The 16112-nt window shown below is 57.7% G+C and overlaps 1 protein-coding gene across 1 annotated transcript in view; it reads left to right on the forward strand.

Moving 5' to 3' along the window:
• Positions 1-4232: 4232 nt before the first annotated feature.
• The window catches only part of DERL1 (derlin 1), a 210061-nt gene continuing 198181 nt past the window's right edge, over positions 4233-16112 (forward strand). Inside the window, exon 1 of the mRNA XM_068108845.2 lies at positions 4233-4278. The gene's annotated coding sequence lies outside the window, so the exon portion shown is untranslated. The remainder of the gene's footprint in view (positions 4279-16112) is intronic.

A 16112-nucleotide genomic window follows, 5' to 3' on the forward strand; every position in this document is an offset into this window, starting at 1 on the left:
CAGGCGGAGTCCCTGTTCGCCCTGCGAGGCATCACGGCCGACGACACCCGCTTCCACCATGTGGTAGCTGCGCTCGAGTCGGCTACCGCAGCCCGCGCCCTGAGCCTCCTCGAAAGCCCGCCAGCCGCTGACAAATACGGCGCGATTAAGCAGCTTCTCCTCGATGCTTTCGCCCTCCCATCGGCGGAACGCGCACGGCGCCTGCTCGAACTGCCTGAGCTCGGCGACACGCGCCCTTCCGAGCGAATGGACTACATGCTTTCACTGCTCGGCGAGCACTCTCTGGCATTCCTGTTCCGGGAGCTGTTCCTCCGTCAGCTGCCTAACCCGGTACGCCTCGCCCTGGCAAGCACGACGATCACAGATCCCCGGGCCCTTGCCAGAGAAGCCGACAAGATCTCCGCTGCAGGACGGCGCATCGCAGCGGCGACATGGGACCCACCGCCGTCCGACGCAACAACCATGGCGCCCGAGCACCCGGCACGGTCGACGGCCGAACTGCCGACGCAATTGGCGGCCGCTCTACCGTGCCGACCACCTCCACCCGACCAAGCGTGGTGTTACTATCATGCCAGGTTCGGACAAAAGGCCCGGACATGCCGACCCCCGTGCACCTTCGGCAGGCCGGGAAACGGCCGGGCCGGCGTTCATTACCAGCCATGAGCGCCGGCCATACGGGCAACTTACTGTTCATCACGGATAAAGCGTCCGGACGGCGCTTCCTGTGCGACACCGGCGCCCAACTGAGCGTCATACCCGCCTCTGACCAGGACAGGCAATCCGCGGTTTGCGGCCCCTCCTTAGTTGCGGCCAACGGATCGACTATCCGCACCTTCGGCCCACGCAACGTCACCCTCTGCTTCGGCGGCCAACGCTTTGCTTGGACGTTTGTAACCGCCAACGTGCCCGTGGCTCTGCTAGGCGCCGACTTCCTCTGCGCACACGGACTGCTGGTGGACGTCCAACGGCGTCGTTTAATCAACGCTGAAACCTTCAGCTCCCTGGTATGCACATTGAGCAGCTCCGCGCCGACCGAGCTGGCATGCACCGTCCCGGCGGCGAACGAGTTTGCTCGCCTGCTCACGGAGTTCCCGGCCCTCACGCGGCCGACGTTTTCGGCCGTCGCAGTACGGCATGGGATCGAGCACCACATACCAACCACGGGCCCGCCGGTCTACGCCAGGGCCCGCCGCCTCGACCCAGCCAAGCTCGCCGTAGCGAAGGCCGAATTCGACGCGTTGGAGCACCTCGGCATCGTGCGGCGCTCCGATAGCGCGTGGGCCTCGCCACTGCACATCGTGCCAAAGCCGGGGGGTGGATGGCGCCCGTGTGGCGACTACCGCCGTCTGAATGACGCTACCACCCCCGACAGGTACCCGATCCCGCATATCCAAGACTTCTCCGCCCGTCTGGCGGGACGGGTCATTTTTTCGAAAATTGACCTCATACGGGGATATCACCAGGTACCTGTCAGGGCGGCCGACGTCCCTAAAACGGCAGTCATCACGCCGTTCGGCTTATTCGAATTCTTGCGGATGCCGTTTGGTCTCAAGAACGCGGCTCAGGCGTTCCAGCGCTTGATGGACGGCGTGCTGCGTGACCTGCCGTTCCTTTTCGTTTACCTGGACGACATCCTCGTCGCCAGCACGTCCCGGGCCGAGCACCTCCTCCACCTCCGAACACTGTTCGAGCGCCTCAGCGAGCACGGCCTCATCGTCAACCCGGCCAAATGCCACTTCGGCACGACGGCCGTTGATTTTTTGGGCCACCACATCACCAAGAACGGGGCCGTGCCGCTGCCAACCAAGGTCGAGGCCATCACCACGTTCCCGCGTCCCCGCACCATAAAGGCCCTGCAGGAATTCCTGGGAATGGTGAATTTTTATCACCGCTTCGTGCCCCGCGCTGCTCACCTCATGCGGCCCCTCTACGAAGCCCTCCGGGGCAAGCCGGCCAAGCACGACATCGTCTGGTCCGCAGCAATGGATGCGGCCTTCCAAAGCTCAAAGCGGGCCCTCGCCGACGCAACACTGCTCGCTCACCCGGTGCTCAACGCTCCCATCGCCCTCACCACGGATGCCTCCGACTACGCGGTGGGCGCCGTCCATGAGCAATGGGTGAACGGGGTTTGGCAGCCACTCGCTTTTTTCAGCCGGCAGCTCCGGCCGAACGAGCTCAAATACAGCACTTTTGACCGGGAGCTCCTCGGTCTACACCTGGCCGTCCGCCATTTCCGCCACCTCCTGGAGGGCCGACCTTTCACGGCGTTCGTCGACCACAAGCCGTTGATTTACGCCATGGCCAAGGTCACGGAGCCATGGTCGGCCCGCCAACAGCGCCACCTCTCCGCCGTGTCGGAGTTTACCACGGACATCCGGCACGTCGCCGGCAAAAACAACGCCGTGGCCGACTGTCTTTCCCGGGCCAGCGCGAACGCGGTCCACCTGGGCGTGGATTTTGCGCTTATGGCGGCGGACCAAACCACCGACACCACGGTGCAAGCCCTCCGGGCGGCGGACACGGGCCTCCGCCTGGCCGACATCCCCTGTGCGGACACTGTCCTGCTCTGCGACGTCTCCCAAGGCCAGCCTCGCCCCATCGTGCCCGTCACCTGGCAACGCCGCATCTTCGCCTCCCTCCACGGCCTTTCCCACCCGGGCCGGAAAGCTTCCCAGAAGCTGGTGTCGGCGCGTTTCGTCTGGCACGGCCTTCGTCGGGACGTCCGCGATTGGACCAGCGCCTGCACGGCCTGCCAACGGGCCAAGGTCCACCGACACACCCAGGCCCCGCTGGCACCTTTCACCGTGCCCGAACGACGTTTCGACCACGTCAACGTGGATCTGGTGGGCCCCCTCCCCCCATCACGGGGGTTCACACACCTGCTCACCATGGTGGACAGGACCACCAGGTGGCCGGAGGCCGTTCCCCTCGTCTCCACCACCACCGCCGACGTGGCGCAGGCTTTCATCGCCACCTGGGTCGCCCGCTTCGGCGCACCGGCGGACATCTCGTCAGACCGCGGACCACAGTTCACCTCCGAGCTGTGGGGCGCGGTCGCCCGCAACCTGGGGGTCAAGCTCCACCGTACTACGGCCTACCACCCCCAAGCAAACGGGTTGTGCGAGCGATTCCACCGCTCCATGAAGGCCGCGCTCATGGCCGGCCTTCAAGACGGCGGTTGGGCCGACCGGCTGCCGTGGGTCCTTTTGGGCCTTCGCACGGCCCCCAAGGAGGACCTCCAGGCATCCACCGCCGAGCTGGTCTATGGCCAGGTGCTACGCGTCCCGGGCGAATTCGTGCCCGACGCTACCAGTCCCTGGTCCGCAGCTCACCAGCGCTCGGACCTCCAGGAGGCCGCCCGACGGTTTGCCCCCGTGCCGACATCCCACCACGGTGACCCCCGGTCCTACGTCCCCCCAGCACTCCGCACAGCGGAGTATGTTTTTGTGCGTCACGACGCACATCGGTGGCCACTCCAGCCGCCGTACGACGGGCCCTTCCGGGTGCTGCGACGGGACGACAAGTCGTTCGTCATCGACATCGGCGGCAGGTCGGACCGGATTGCAGTGGACCGCCTCAAGCCGGCGCACGTGGACGTCGACCACCCACCACGGGTGGCCCTTCCGCCGCGGCGAGGCCGCCCCCCGTCCACGGGGACCCCCACTCGACCGCCCACCACCTCACCGGACCCCCTCCCACGACCCGCCAGGGGTCGCTTCGGCCGGGTCATCAGGACCCCCCTCAAGTTGACCCTGCCGGTGCAAGTCGATTCTGGGGGGACGTGTGTAGCGGCTGCCGCTGGGGTTTCACAATCGCCTTGCACCTATCAAGGACGCGGAGCGATCACCATGCCGGGCTCGTCCAGGACGCCCGGGCAGGCCCGCGCTCAACTTGCCAGGCCTCGGTCGGGACGCCCGGGCATGCCCGGGCATGCCCGGGCAGGCTCGCCCTCAACTTGCCAGGCCGCAGCCAGGACGCTGGGCCACGCCCCCTGGCGCCGGGCCTGGGCAAACCCCCTGGGTTAATAGATATATATTGCTGACCGATAAACGGGTTTTGAGAGTGCCTGAGTGTTTGATTTCAATAAAGCAACTCAGATGAATTCCAGCTTTTTGTCGCGTCCATTCTTCTGATCGACGTGGGAGCCCCAGCTCCTTCAATATCATATTGGTAACTATTATTAAGGATTAAATTGATAGATGTGGGAAACTTACACTCCCAAACCAGGAATCAAACCGTACCTGTGCGCTGCCATCTGAGCTATTTGGGCGACTCTGAGTGAGCATGCACTTTTTTTTCCTTTTTTTTGTTGTTGTTGTTGTATACAAGATCGAGGCTCGTGAAAGAGCGAACATTAATCACATAGAAAGACAAACCGACACATAAATATATGTCACATATTTATTTCCCTATTGATTCTTCTTTTTTTGCAATTGTTTTTATGTTTTGCTATGCATTATGTTTTGCACTCTGTCAAAGCGTCTTTGGGCTTCCTGAAAAGCGCTATATAAAATAAATGCATTATTATTATTATTATTATTATAAAACATATAACATTGGGAGCGGTAGACAAGATGGGGAGAGAGGGGGAAGGACACAAACACAACATTTGAGAGCAGGGACCGAGAGACATGGAGACGTCGAGAGATCTGTGAGAGGGAGAGGGTTTTGGGGGGGGGGGGGGAAGGGTGGGGGGCATGGGAAGGGGGTGGGGGTGGGAGAGGTATAAAACATATGGACACTGCCAGGACTTCCAGGAAAGAAGTTGGAATTTCAAACAAGGTGGATCTGGGGTGAATTAGCGGGGGTAAAAAAGATCAAGGTTTTGGATGGGGGAAGATAAGAGATGGTGGGGAACAGCTGTTTAAAAGACCTGGAGGGAGGAGTGGGATTGAAGGGAGTGAGGGAGTTTGTTCCAGAGGCGGGAGAAAAGAGGAATGAAAGAGTGAAGGTGAGCAGACAGCCGAGATTTCGGCAGTTTAACCATCAGAGGGTTGCTGGCAGATCTTGTGTGACCTGTAGGAATATTTGGGGGACAGAGCACAGAGAGAGCTGGGGGTGCAAGGCTGGATAGGAGTCGGAAGAAGACAGAAAGACCACCTACCTGCCTGCGGTGAGTGAGTGAAAGGCCCCCAGAGATAGCTTCATCGCGGGAGATTCCAATGATTCTGAACGCTTTGGTTTCAACAGCGTGAAGCCGAGCTAGGTGTGAGGCAGGAGCACTGGCCCATAGGGGAGAACAGTATTCCATTGAGCTGCGGATGAAAGCCTTGTATGTGGTGAGGAGCTCAGGTGTGCCGAGGAAGGACTTCGCACGACGGAGGATGCCCAGTCGGCGACTGGCTTTGGAGGCCAGCTTGGAAATGTGGTTTTCCCAAGAAAGATCATGGCAGATAGTGAGACCCAAAAGCTTGAGCGACAGAACTTCTTGGAGAGGATTGTTGAGAAAGTAGATGGGAGGGTTGTCCAGTCGATCTTTTCGGAGAGACATAGTAAGAGTGTGAGATTTGTCAGGATTGAAAGACATGTTCCACTTGTTTGACCAGTCTGTGATTTTGTCCAAGTCTTCAGAGAGTGAGGAGGCTGCAGACTGCCGATCTGGGGGAAGAGGATTGGAGCGGCAGAGAGTGGAGTCATCAGCAAAGAGATAGAGAGGATTTTCCAGAGAGTCGGAGAGATCATAGATGAAGACCAGAAAAAGCACAGGGCCCAGAACACTGCCTTGGGGAACTCCAGCCTGAACAGGAAGGGGAGATGAGAGAAATCCATTCAGGGCCACACGTTGACTACGACCAGAGAGGAAGTCCGCAAGCCATGCATGGAGATTTCCATGGATACCATAGGAGGAGAGTTTGGTGAGCAGAGCTGGGTGCCAGACCGTATCGAAGGCACGTGATATGTCAAGGGAGACAGCTCTGATTTCCTGTTTGGCATTGAGGACCTCCATCCATTGTTGAGACAGCAGAAGCAGCATGTCCAGAGTAGAGTGACCTGGTCTGAAACCAAATTGATGATCAGAGATCAAGCAATTGGAGAAGAGGAAAGATTTCATATCCGAGGCAATGATGGATTCCATGACTTTGCTGATAATTGGGAGCAGGCTGATTTGTCTGTAGTTGCAAGGATCTGTTTTTGCACCTTTGTTGTGTAAAGCGGTAATGTTTGCTGATTTCCAGGATGCTGGCAGATGACCTTGAGCAAAAGAGAGGGTGAAAAGAACAGAGAGAGGGTGAGATAGAGCGGCAGAGCAGGATGTTAGGACCCGTGGGCTGATGCCGTCTGGTCCAGTTGCAGAATCAGAGTCGAGGTTAGACAAAAACTCCTCCACCTTGTCAGGAGAGAAGGACACAGAGTCCAGGAGCAGTTGGGTTCGACTGGGAAAGGTGGGAACAGAGAGAGATGGGTTTGGGACTAAAGATTTTGAGGCAAACACAGAGTTGAGGCATTCGGCTTTGTCACGTGCGGTGTCAACTGTGTAGCCATTTGAGGTAAGGGAGGGGATGGAGGGGGAACAAACACCAGAAACGGATTTGACCAGACGCCACCAGGATTTGGAGGAAGGAGACAGGTTTGAGAGTTCATTCTTCAGTGTGGAGAGATAGTGCTTCCTGGCACTCCTGAGGGTAGACACACACTTGTCCCGAGCTTGGTGGAAGGAACTGAGATTGCCTTCAGTTGGATTAGCCTTCCAAGAGGCAAAGGCAAGTTGTTTCAGGGCAACTGCCTCACCACAAGATTCAGTGTACCATGGACGGGAGGAAGGGTAAGACAACTGAAGACGAGATGGGATAAATCTGTGCATGAGAGAGAGCAGTTTGCTTTGGAAGAATTCCCAGGAAGAATTGATGTCAGAGGCAGTGGAGATGGGAGACCAATCCAGACGATTGATGGCTGCTTGAAGACCGTCCCAGTCAGCCTGAGTGAAATGCCAGACTCGTGGACGCTGAGGAGGCTCTCTGAGAATGGCCAGAGAGATGTCCACTTTGACAAGCACATGATCAGAAGAACCGATTGGAGCAGAAGAAGAGCAGCAGACATTAGCAGGGAAGTTTGTCATAACCAAGTCTAGAAGAGAAGATACTCCATTGGCTGAGATCCGCGTCGGGAAATTGACAGATTGTGTCAATCCCAGTGAGTCACAGAAGTCCTTTGCTGAGGTGCCATGACTGGTGAGAGAGGAACCCACACCCAACCAGGTGGCATGATGACAGTTGAAGTCACCACATATGAGGAAGAGAGAGTTGGGATGAGTGGATAGAAGTTGGTCCATGTTTTCAGACAGTGAAATGTAAATGGAGTCATCACTGTTTGGAGGACGGTACAGAACACATATGAACAAAAGGTGGGAGCGGAGAGGAAGCCATAGCCAGAGGTACTCCTGGGGGTGAGGAGGAGAGAGGGCAGTGCAAGGAGAGTGAGGAAGAGAGTTTTTGATAAAGATAGCCACCCCACCACCAGGACGAGGCTCAGGTCTATCATACCGGAGGAGGGAGTAACCAGGAAGAGATATTAAGGAATCAGAGACATCTTGAAGGAGGAAAGTCTCTGTTAAGCAGAACTTTCCCCACACATATTGTTGTGAAAATCAACCAGATCCACAACTTGTCCCATAGGTAGGTTTAATCTCAATTAGATATTTGACATCATCCTGTAAAATACAATCATGCAATAGATATCAGGATCTTGGTATCATACTGAACGGACCGATAATAATAGACAAAGCAAGCCAGTCTGGCATATATGTGCGAGTCTAGCATATACGTACCATTCAAGACTACATGTAAAGTAAATGTCACAGGTGTGGCTCCGCGTCACGGACGTCCCAGGTTTTATAGACGCCCTTCAGTGGCTGAAGCGAGTAACTATCCTGCGTTCAACTTTGGTATAATTTCACTACATTCTCCCCGCCGTTATAACTATACTGCCGCTAGGCAGATCGTAAGCGTGCATCAGCATTAATTGATTAGGGTACATCATTCCATGTCAGTCGGTCCACCCATAGCGGTCGGGGTGGCGAACTACCCTGCCAGCCCGCGTCCGGAAACTACCGGGTGCGGCGTCCCCAAGCCCGGAGTCCCCGTCGGAGTAGCCGCTGGAGGCAGGTGTCGGACGGGGAACCTCAGAGCCTTCAGGCAGGGGTGTAGGTGATGAGAGGGGTGACGGCAAAGGTTCCATAGAGGAAGCTTCGGTAGAGTCCATAGACTCGTAGATCGGTTCGTCGATATCCCTAAAAGGGTCGATGACCCCACAAGGGGCGAGATGGCGTACGGAGACAGTGGACTCGCATCCATCTGCCGTCAGCACACGAGCATGCTCGGGATTAGCCTGGAGTACCTGCACCTTATCCACAAAGGGGTCGTACTTGCTCGTGCGCACCGCTCGTTTGAGATAAGGCGGCCCCGGCTCAGCGAGCCAGCTGGGTAAATATCGGATACTACCCGAGCTTCTAGGGTGGTGGAACAGTCACTCGTGAGGAGTCTGGTTGGTGGCCGTACATAGGAGAGCCCGGATCGAGTTCAGAGCCGCAGGTAGCGACCAAGCCCATTTATCGAGACCCCGGCCGAGGGTCCGGAGGCTTAGAGTGACGGCCCTCCATATAATCCCATTGAAGCGTTCGATCTGCCCATTCGCCTGGGGTCTGTACGGTGTGGTGTAACTCGAAGCAACATTATTTTGGAGCAAATAACCTCTCACCTCCTGCGACAGGAACACCGCACCCCGATCGGTATGCACGTAGGCCGGATACCCAAACATAGAAAACAAATTCTGCAGGCACCATATGACCGTGGCAGCCGTCATATCCCCGCACGTATAAGCAAAGGGGAATCGCGAGTACTCATCAACGATAGTGAGCAGATAACGAGAGTTGCTCGACACCGGCAGCGGTCCTTTGAAATCCATTGCCAATCTCTCCCACGGTCTAGTAGCCCTAACCAGCGACCCCATGGGAGGGTTGTAAAAACGCGGTTTGAGTTCCGCACATATAGCGCAGTCACGGCAGATCCGACGGATGTCCTCAACCGAGTATGGCAGATTACTACTACGCACAAAATGAGCGAAACGCGTCACCCCTGGATGACACATAGTGTCGTGCAGAGTGCGCAGCCCCTCCAAAGTTACAATCCCCACGCACGTAGCCGGCCTCGATAAGGCGTCGGCGACCAGGTTATCCTTCCCCGGGCGGTATTCGATGGTGTAGCAGAAGTCAGCGAGTTCGATACGCCAGCGAGTGATTTTCTCATTCTTAATACGTTGAGCATGCAAGGTGTCACATATGAATGCAACGCTTTGTTGTTCCGTGATGATTTGGAAGCATCGCCCGAGTAAGTACGGTCGCCACCGCCGAATCGACTCGACGATCGCGTACGCTTCCTTTTCGACAGACGAATGCCTCCGCTCAGCGGAGGTGAGAGTCCGCGAAAAGAAAGCCACCGGGCGCCCCCCTTGGGAGAGAGTCGCTGCTATCGCATGATCTGCGGCATCACTTTCTACGACAAAAGATTCGCTCTCGTCGATTGTCGCCACAGCGGCACCAGCGATGTCTGCCTTAAGGCCCCCGAATGGTCGCCAAGGCCGCCGGGCTCATGGGGAACATGTCGCAGGCCACGAGGGGGCGGAGCTTCGTGGAGAAATTTTGCACCCACTTCGAATAGTGGGCGAACAGCCTGAGAGCACGCTTCAGTGAAGCTCGATCACCGGGCGGGGCCAGATCGAGCAAAGGTCGCAGACGCTCCTTATCCGGAGAGACAGAGCCATGGGTCACGGTGTACCCCAGAAGATCTATCGTGCGTTGAGAGTAACGACACTTCGCCTCATTCATGGTTAGGCGATACCTATGTGCGACCTCGAGGAAGCGCTTCAGATTAGCATCGTGATGCTCCTGGTCATACCCACAAACCGTAAGATTGTCCAGATAGACGAAGACATCTGTCAAGTTCTCCTTAGTAACGAGGTCGTCCATAGCCTTCTGAAAACAGGGGACCCCGTTCGTTACCCCAAAAGGTAATCGGGTGAACTGGTATAACCTTTGACCCAATTCAAAGGCGGTGTAGATGCGATCAGCTCTAGAGATGGGGATCTGATGATACGCACTACGCAGATCGAGAGTGCTGTAGACGGAGTACTGGGCCACCAGTCGTACTAGCGTGTCCATCCCCGGTAAGGGGTAGGCGTCCAGCTGTATAAAGCGATTAACCGTCTGTGAGTAGTCGATTACCATGCACCGGCGATGGGCCTCACTTCGCACCACTAAGACCTGGGCCCGCCACGGCGACCGGCTAGGTTCGATAACACCGTCCTTTAAGAGTTGGGCCATTTCTTCTGCAATGAATTGCGCGTCCGCTCATGAGTAGCGCCGCGATTTTACTGCTACAGGAGCGCAGTCAGTGGTCAGGTTGGGGAACAGCGAAAGAGGCTCAATTACCTTTTTCGCGAGCGCACACACATCAAGCGTGTCCGTCCCACCGAATTCAATTTCCAAACGACCATGTCGCTTAAGGAAATCGTGTCCTAACAGCACATAAGGCAGGCAAGACCATGAGATGTACATCGGAAAACATGCGTCCCTTTATCACAAGTTTTAATCGGCATTCCCCCTTCGTGCTGAGCCGAAGTCCCTGGGAGGCCATGAATATCCGTCGTGTAGTCCCGATGACCGGCCAACCATGTTGACGCACCAGCTGCTGATCGATGAAACTATCCGTAGATCCTGTGTCGATTAGGGCCTGTGCAAAAATGCCTTCGACCAAGAGAGGGATAATGGCCTGATCAAGGCCAGAAGATCCGGCAGGTATTGCGCCGTCCGAGCGAGAAGATCGCGCCTCACACATGGATCCCACACCGGCTGCAGTTTTCCGGTCGTCGAAGGAGCCTCCGGAGGGCCCCTGTGCCAAACGCATAGATGGACATGCCGATCCAAGAGCGTGTAATTCGTACGAGCCACCGTCAGATGGCGCTCGTGTCACGTGCGAAAGATCGCAGTCAACATGTGCTCGATCAAGAGCGTGTAATTCGTACGAGCTGCCGTCAGAGGGCGCTCGTGTCACGTGCGAAAGATCGCAGTCAATTGTACTTTCACTGCCGTCAGATGGCGCATGCGCAAGCACATCAGGAGGAGCTTTCAAAGCCGGAACTTTTTGTTTGTTTGAGGAAGGCGTTCGAACGCCAGTCAAGGTCGATCGGTCCGCGGCCGGTCGCGTTCGCGACATTTGTTGTGGCGGCCCGATGTATTTCACCAAGGTCATGCGTGCAGCCAGGGGCCCGGGAGGAGGAGGACAGCTCATCAAGGCCGGGTGAGGCGCCCCGCTCCGTGCTTGGTCCGCTGGCTCAGCGATTAGCCCGTTCAAGGTCGCGCGTGCTCTAGTGCCCCCCGCGGCCTTCTTGCAGACTTTAGCAAAGTGTCCTTTTGTAGAACACAAATGGCATATGGCTTCCCGAGCTGGACATGCTGACCTGGGATGCTTCCGATTGCCACAAAAGTAACACGTCGCGTTCCGGTCAGGCCTGGGCCTGGCTGCTGTAGCTGCTGCTAGGCCGGAATCCGAGTCCACCTCGGGAGCAGCCAGGGGCTCGGCCGTAGTCGAGTCCGCACCCGCATCCTCGGCGGTAGCCCTCTCCAGTCGCGTGAGTTGAGTAGTCCCCGCAACGATCCGAGAGTGGTCATAAGCGGTGGATTGTTTCCGGGCCTCAGTGTAAACGTTGGCCACCCGTAAAGCCTCCGCGAACGTTAGGTCAGCTGTCTCCAGGAGCCTGAGTCTCAGATCTGTAGAGCTGATTCCGGAGACGAAAGCGTCTCGGACAAGATCGTCCTGGACTTGCTCGTGCGTCCGTACCTCTTGAGTACTGTCCGCGAGGAGGTGCCGCAGCTCCTGAGCGAAGCGGTCGATCGACTCAGTTGGCTGTTGACGTCGCGTGGCAAGCAGATGCCGGTTGTACACCACGCTCCGCTTCTTAATGTAAAGGCACTTTAGTTCCGCCACGGCGGTATCGTACGTCGTACATCGAACGATGCTCCTGTAAACGTTGTGGTCGACTTTGGTCTGTAGCACAGACAGCTTCGTTTCAGCGGTGGGTACGGCATCCTGGGCGCCGAACTGGTTCTCCAGCGTTTTGAGCCAGTGAGCGAACACCGAGCCCGACTCCTCAGCTTGTGGGTCGGAGCCGAGTATCGGTACATTGATCATCTTGTGTCGCGCCATTTCCGTAGATCTAATTGAGATTAAGTGTTGTGAAAATCAACCAGATCCACAACTTGTCCCATAGGTATGTTTAATCTCAATTAGATCATTGACATCATCCTGTAAAATACAATCATGCAATAGATATCAGGATCTTGGTATCATACTGAGCGGACCGATAATAATAGACAAAGCAAGCCAGTCTAGCATATATGTGCGAGTCTAGCATATACGTACCATTCAAGACTACATGTAAAGTAAATGTCACAGGTGTGGCTCCGCGTCACGGACGTCCCAGGTTTTATAGACACTCTTCAGTGGCTGAAGTGAGTAACTATCCTGGGTTCAACTTTGGTATAGTTTCACTACACATATGATTGCCACTCTCTTTCCCTCAAGGCTTCCGCGGTCTGAACACGAGAGGGCTTTTCTCCAATGTGGGGAAAATCCACGTCCGCCATTATAAACACCACTGGGAGCGTAGTGAAGCAATTACATTAATGAATAGGATGATAAATAATTAAATTGATGTATGTGGGGAAATTACATGAAAATTTGGAAAATTACACGATTTGGGTCTGGTCTGGGCATGTAAGTTTCCCACATATTGTGGCGGACACATTGTCAGTGGGCAATAATTCCGCGCACCAGTGGTGGCACGAGCGTCCGGGCGTGGAAGCGCAGCTCGGGCCACGCCCGGAGCAAAGGCGTCACGAGGCGCAGGGTGGAACTGAGATACATGCCCCGCCTTTTGGCCGACGGGCCACGCCCGGGGGCAAGGCGTGGCCTCGGGACATATATGTGGGCTCAATAGTCGAGCCCGCCCAGTGCTTACGTGCGAGCTGTTAATAAAGCATTTCAGTTTGTACAACGCGTTGTGGCCTACCTTCTTGGCAAACGAATCGTGTGTGCACAGCACCACACTGGTGACCCCGACTGGTTCAGCCGTAGCTGACACCTGAACGCACCATGGCTACCAACGCTGTTGCCGTCAAACTCCTGGAGTTCTGGGAAGTGCAAGCCGACGTTTGGTTTGTGCAGGCCGAAGCTCAATTCCAACTCCGGGGCATCACGGCGGATGACACCATGTACTACCACGTGGTCGCCGCCCTCGGGCCCGGCACTGCCGCCCGCGTCGTGTCCATCCTTCGGCGCCTGCCGGGCGCCCACAAGTACGCGGCGCTCAAACGTATTCTCCTCGCCACGTTCGGGCTCACAGAGGCCGAACGCGCCAACCGCCTCCTGGACCTTCCCGCCCTCGGCGAAACACGACCGTCCGTTCAGATGGATTTTATGTTGTCGCTTCTTGGAGACCAGCGCCTGGATTTCCTTTCCCGCACGCTTTTCCTCCTCCAGCTACCTGCGCAGGTGAGGCTCGCGCTAGCCGGTTCGAACTTAACGGCACCCCGCGCCCTGGCCGGAGAGGCGGACAAATTTTTCGCGGACTGCGACACACGGTCGGTGTACGGTGCTGCCATAGTGGATCCCGGTGCGGAGGCTACAGTGCACCCTGATTCCCTCATGGACGCTGCTACGCCCCGCCCACTACCGCCACCGCCACCACCCCCGCCCCCGGCATGGCCGACGTGGCAGCCACCACCGCAAGCCTGGTGCTACTATCATGGCAGGTTCGGCCGCAAGGCTAGAGCGTGCCGCCCGCCGTGTTCTTTCGAAGGGTTGGGAAATGACCGGGCCGGCGCTCACTTGCGGCCATGAGCGTCAGCCATTCCGGCAGCCTCCTGTTCATCACAGACACCTCTTCTGGTCATCGTTTTCTGTGCGACACGGGAGCGAAGGTAAGCGTCCTCCCTGCCTCCGTGTCCGACAAGCAAGCCGCGGGCCAGGGCCCCGCCTTGCTCGCTGCCAATGGAACACCCATCCGCACATTCGGGAAGCGTTGCCTCTCGCTGCGTTTCAGAGGGCAGCGCTTAAAATGGTCGTTCGTCACCGCCAGTGTGCCAATGGCCCTTCTCGGTGCGGACTTCCTTTGTGTGAATGGGCTGTTGGTGGACCTTAAGCGTCGACGCCTCATCCAGGCCGAAACCTTCAGCTCGCTCGCTTGTTCGCTGAGCGGCTCGTTGAGCAGCTCGCTGAGCGGCTCACCGAGCGGCTTACCAAGCGGCTTGCTGAGCGGTTCCGTCCCGGCGAAGTTAGTCTGTACGCTTCCGGCACCGGACGAGTTTACCCGCCTCTTCGCCAGTTTCCCGGCACTCACGCGGCCCACCTTTTCAGTGGTGGCCGTCAAACACGTGGTGGAGCACCATATCCCCACCGTCGGACCACCGGTCTATGCCCGGGCGCGCCGCCTCGACCCCATGAAGCTTGCCGTGTCGAATGCGGAGTTCGCCACGCTGGAGTGGCTGGGCATCGTATGGCGCTCCAACAGCGCATGGGCTTCTCCTCTGCACATTGTGCCCAAGCCCGGCGGCGGATGGCGGCCGTGCGGTGACTACCGCCGGCTCAACGATGCCACCACCCCCGACCGCTACCCGGTCCCGCATATTCAGGACTTTTCCACCCGGTTGGCAAACACGACCATTTTCTCCAAGGTGGACCTCATCCGGGGCTACCACCAAGTCCCAGTACAACCGGACGATGTACCAAAGATGGCCGTCATCACACCTTTCGGCCTCTTTGAGTTCCTGCGGATGCCTTTTGGGTTGGAAAATGCGGCCCAGGCGTTCCAGCGGCTCATGGACAGTGTCTTGCGCGACTTGCCCTTCATCTACGTCTACCTGGACGACATCCTAGTCACGAGCGCGTCCCGGGAGGAGCACCTGCTCCACCTCCACACGTGTTTCGAACGCCTGGGCCAGCATGGCCTGATAATCAACCCCGCGAAGTGCCGTTTAGCCATCACCGCCATCGACTTCTTGGGGCACCGCATCACCAGGCATGGGGCCATCCCTTTACCGGCCAAGGTGGAGGCGGTCAGGAGTTTCCCGTGCCCCCGCACGATCAAGGGGCTCCAGGAATTCCTGGGCATGGTGAATTTTTATCACCGCTTCGTGCCCCGCATCGCCCAGCTCCTGCGCCCCCTGCACGAGGCCTTCCGGGGGAAGCCGGGAAAAGGTGACATCGCCTGGATGGAGCCGATGGCCGCGGCGTTTGCGGGCGCAAAGCTGGCCTTGGCCAACGCCACCATGCTGGCGCACCCGGCGCCTGATGCACCAATCGCCCTCACCACCGACGCGTCGGACTACGCGGTGGGTGCGGTGCACTAGCAGTGGGTGAGTGGTGCTTGGCAGCCGCTGGCGTTTTTTAGCCGGCAGCTTCGCCCGCACGAACGCCGGTACAGCACCTTCGACCGCGAACTTCTCGGGCTCCACCTGGCGGTCCGACACTTCCGCCATCTTCTCGAGGGCCGCCCGTTCACGGCCTTCGTCGATCACAAGCCCCTTGTTTTCGTGATGGCCAAGGTCGCCGAGCCATGGTCGGCCCGGCAGCAAAGTCACCTCTCTGCCATGTCCGAGTACACGACGGACATCCGACACGTCGGGGGTAAGGACAACCCGGTGGCGGATTGCCTTTCCCGGTCCGTCGCACACGCGGTCCACCTCGGGATCGACTATGCCCGGATGGCGGCGGACCAGACCGCCGACCCCGACGTCCAGGCCTTGCGGACCGCCGTCACGGGCCTCCGTGTCACCGAGGTGCCATTCGACGTCGCGGGCACTGCCCTCTTGTGCGACGTTTCCCTCGGCCGGCCTTGCCACATCGTGCCCGCTGGCTGGCAGCACCCGGTGTTTGACGCCATCCACGGCCTGTCCCACCCGGGCACCAAGGCCTCCCAGAAGCTCATGGTGGCAAAGTTCATCTGGCATGGCCTCAGGAAGAACGTCCGCGACTGGGCCAGGACATGCCTCGCGTGCCAGCGCGCGAAAGTCCACTGCCACACCCAAGCCCCGTTGGCCCCGTTTACGGTGCCCGAACGTC

This window comes from Myxine glutinosa, chromosome 2 (genome assembly GCF_964187855.1).
Source record: "Myxine glutinosa chromosome 2, kmMyxGlut1.1, whole genome shotgun sequence".
In the NCBI taxonomy this organism is placed as follows: Eukaryota; Metazoa; Chordata; class Myxini; order Myxiniformes; family Myxinidae; genus Myxine; species Myxine glutinosa.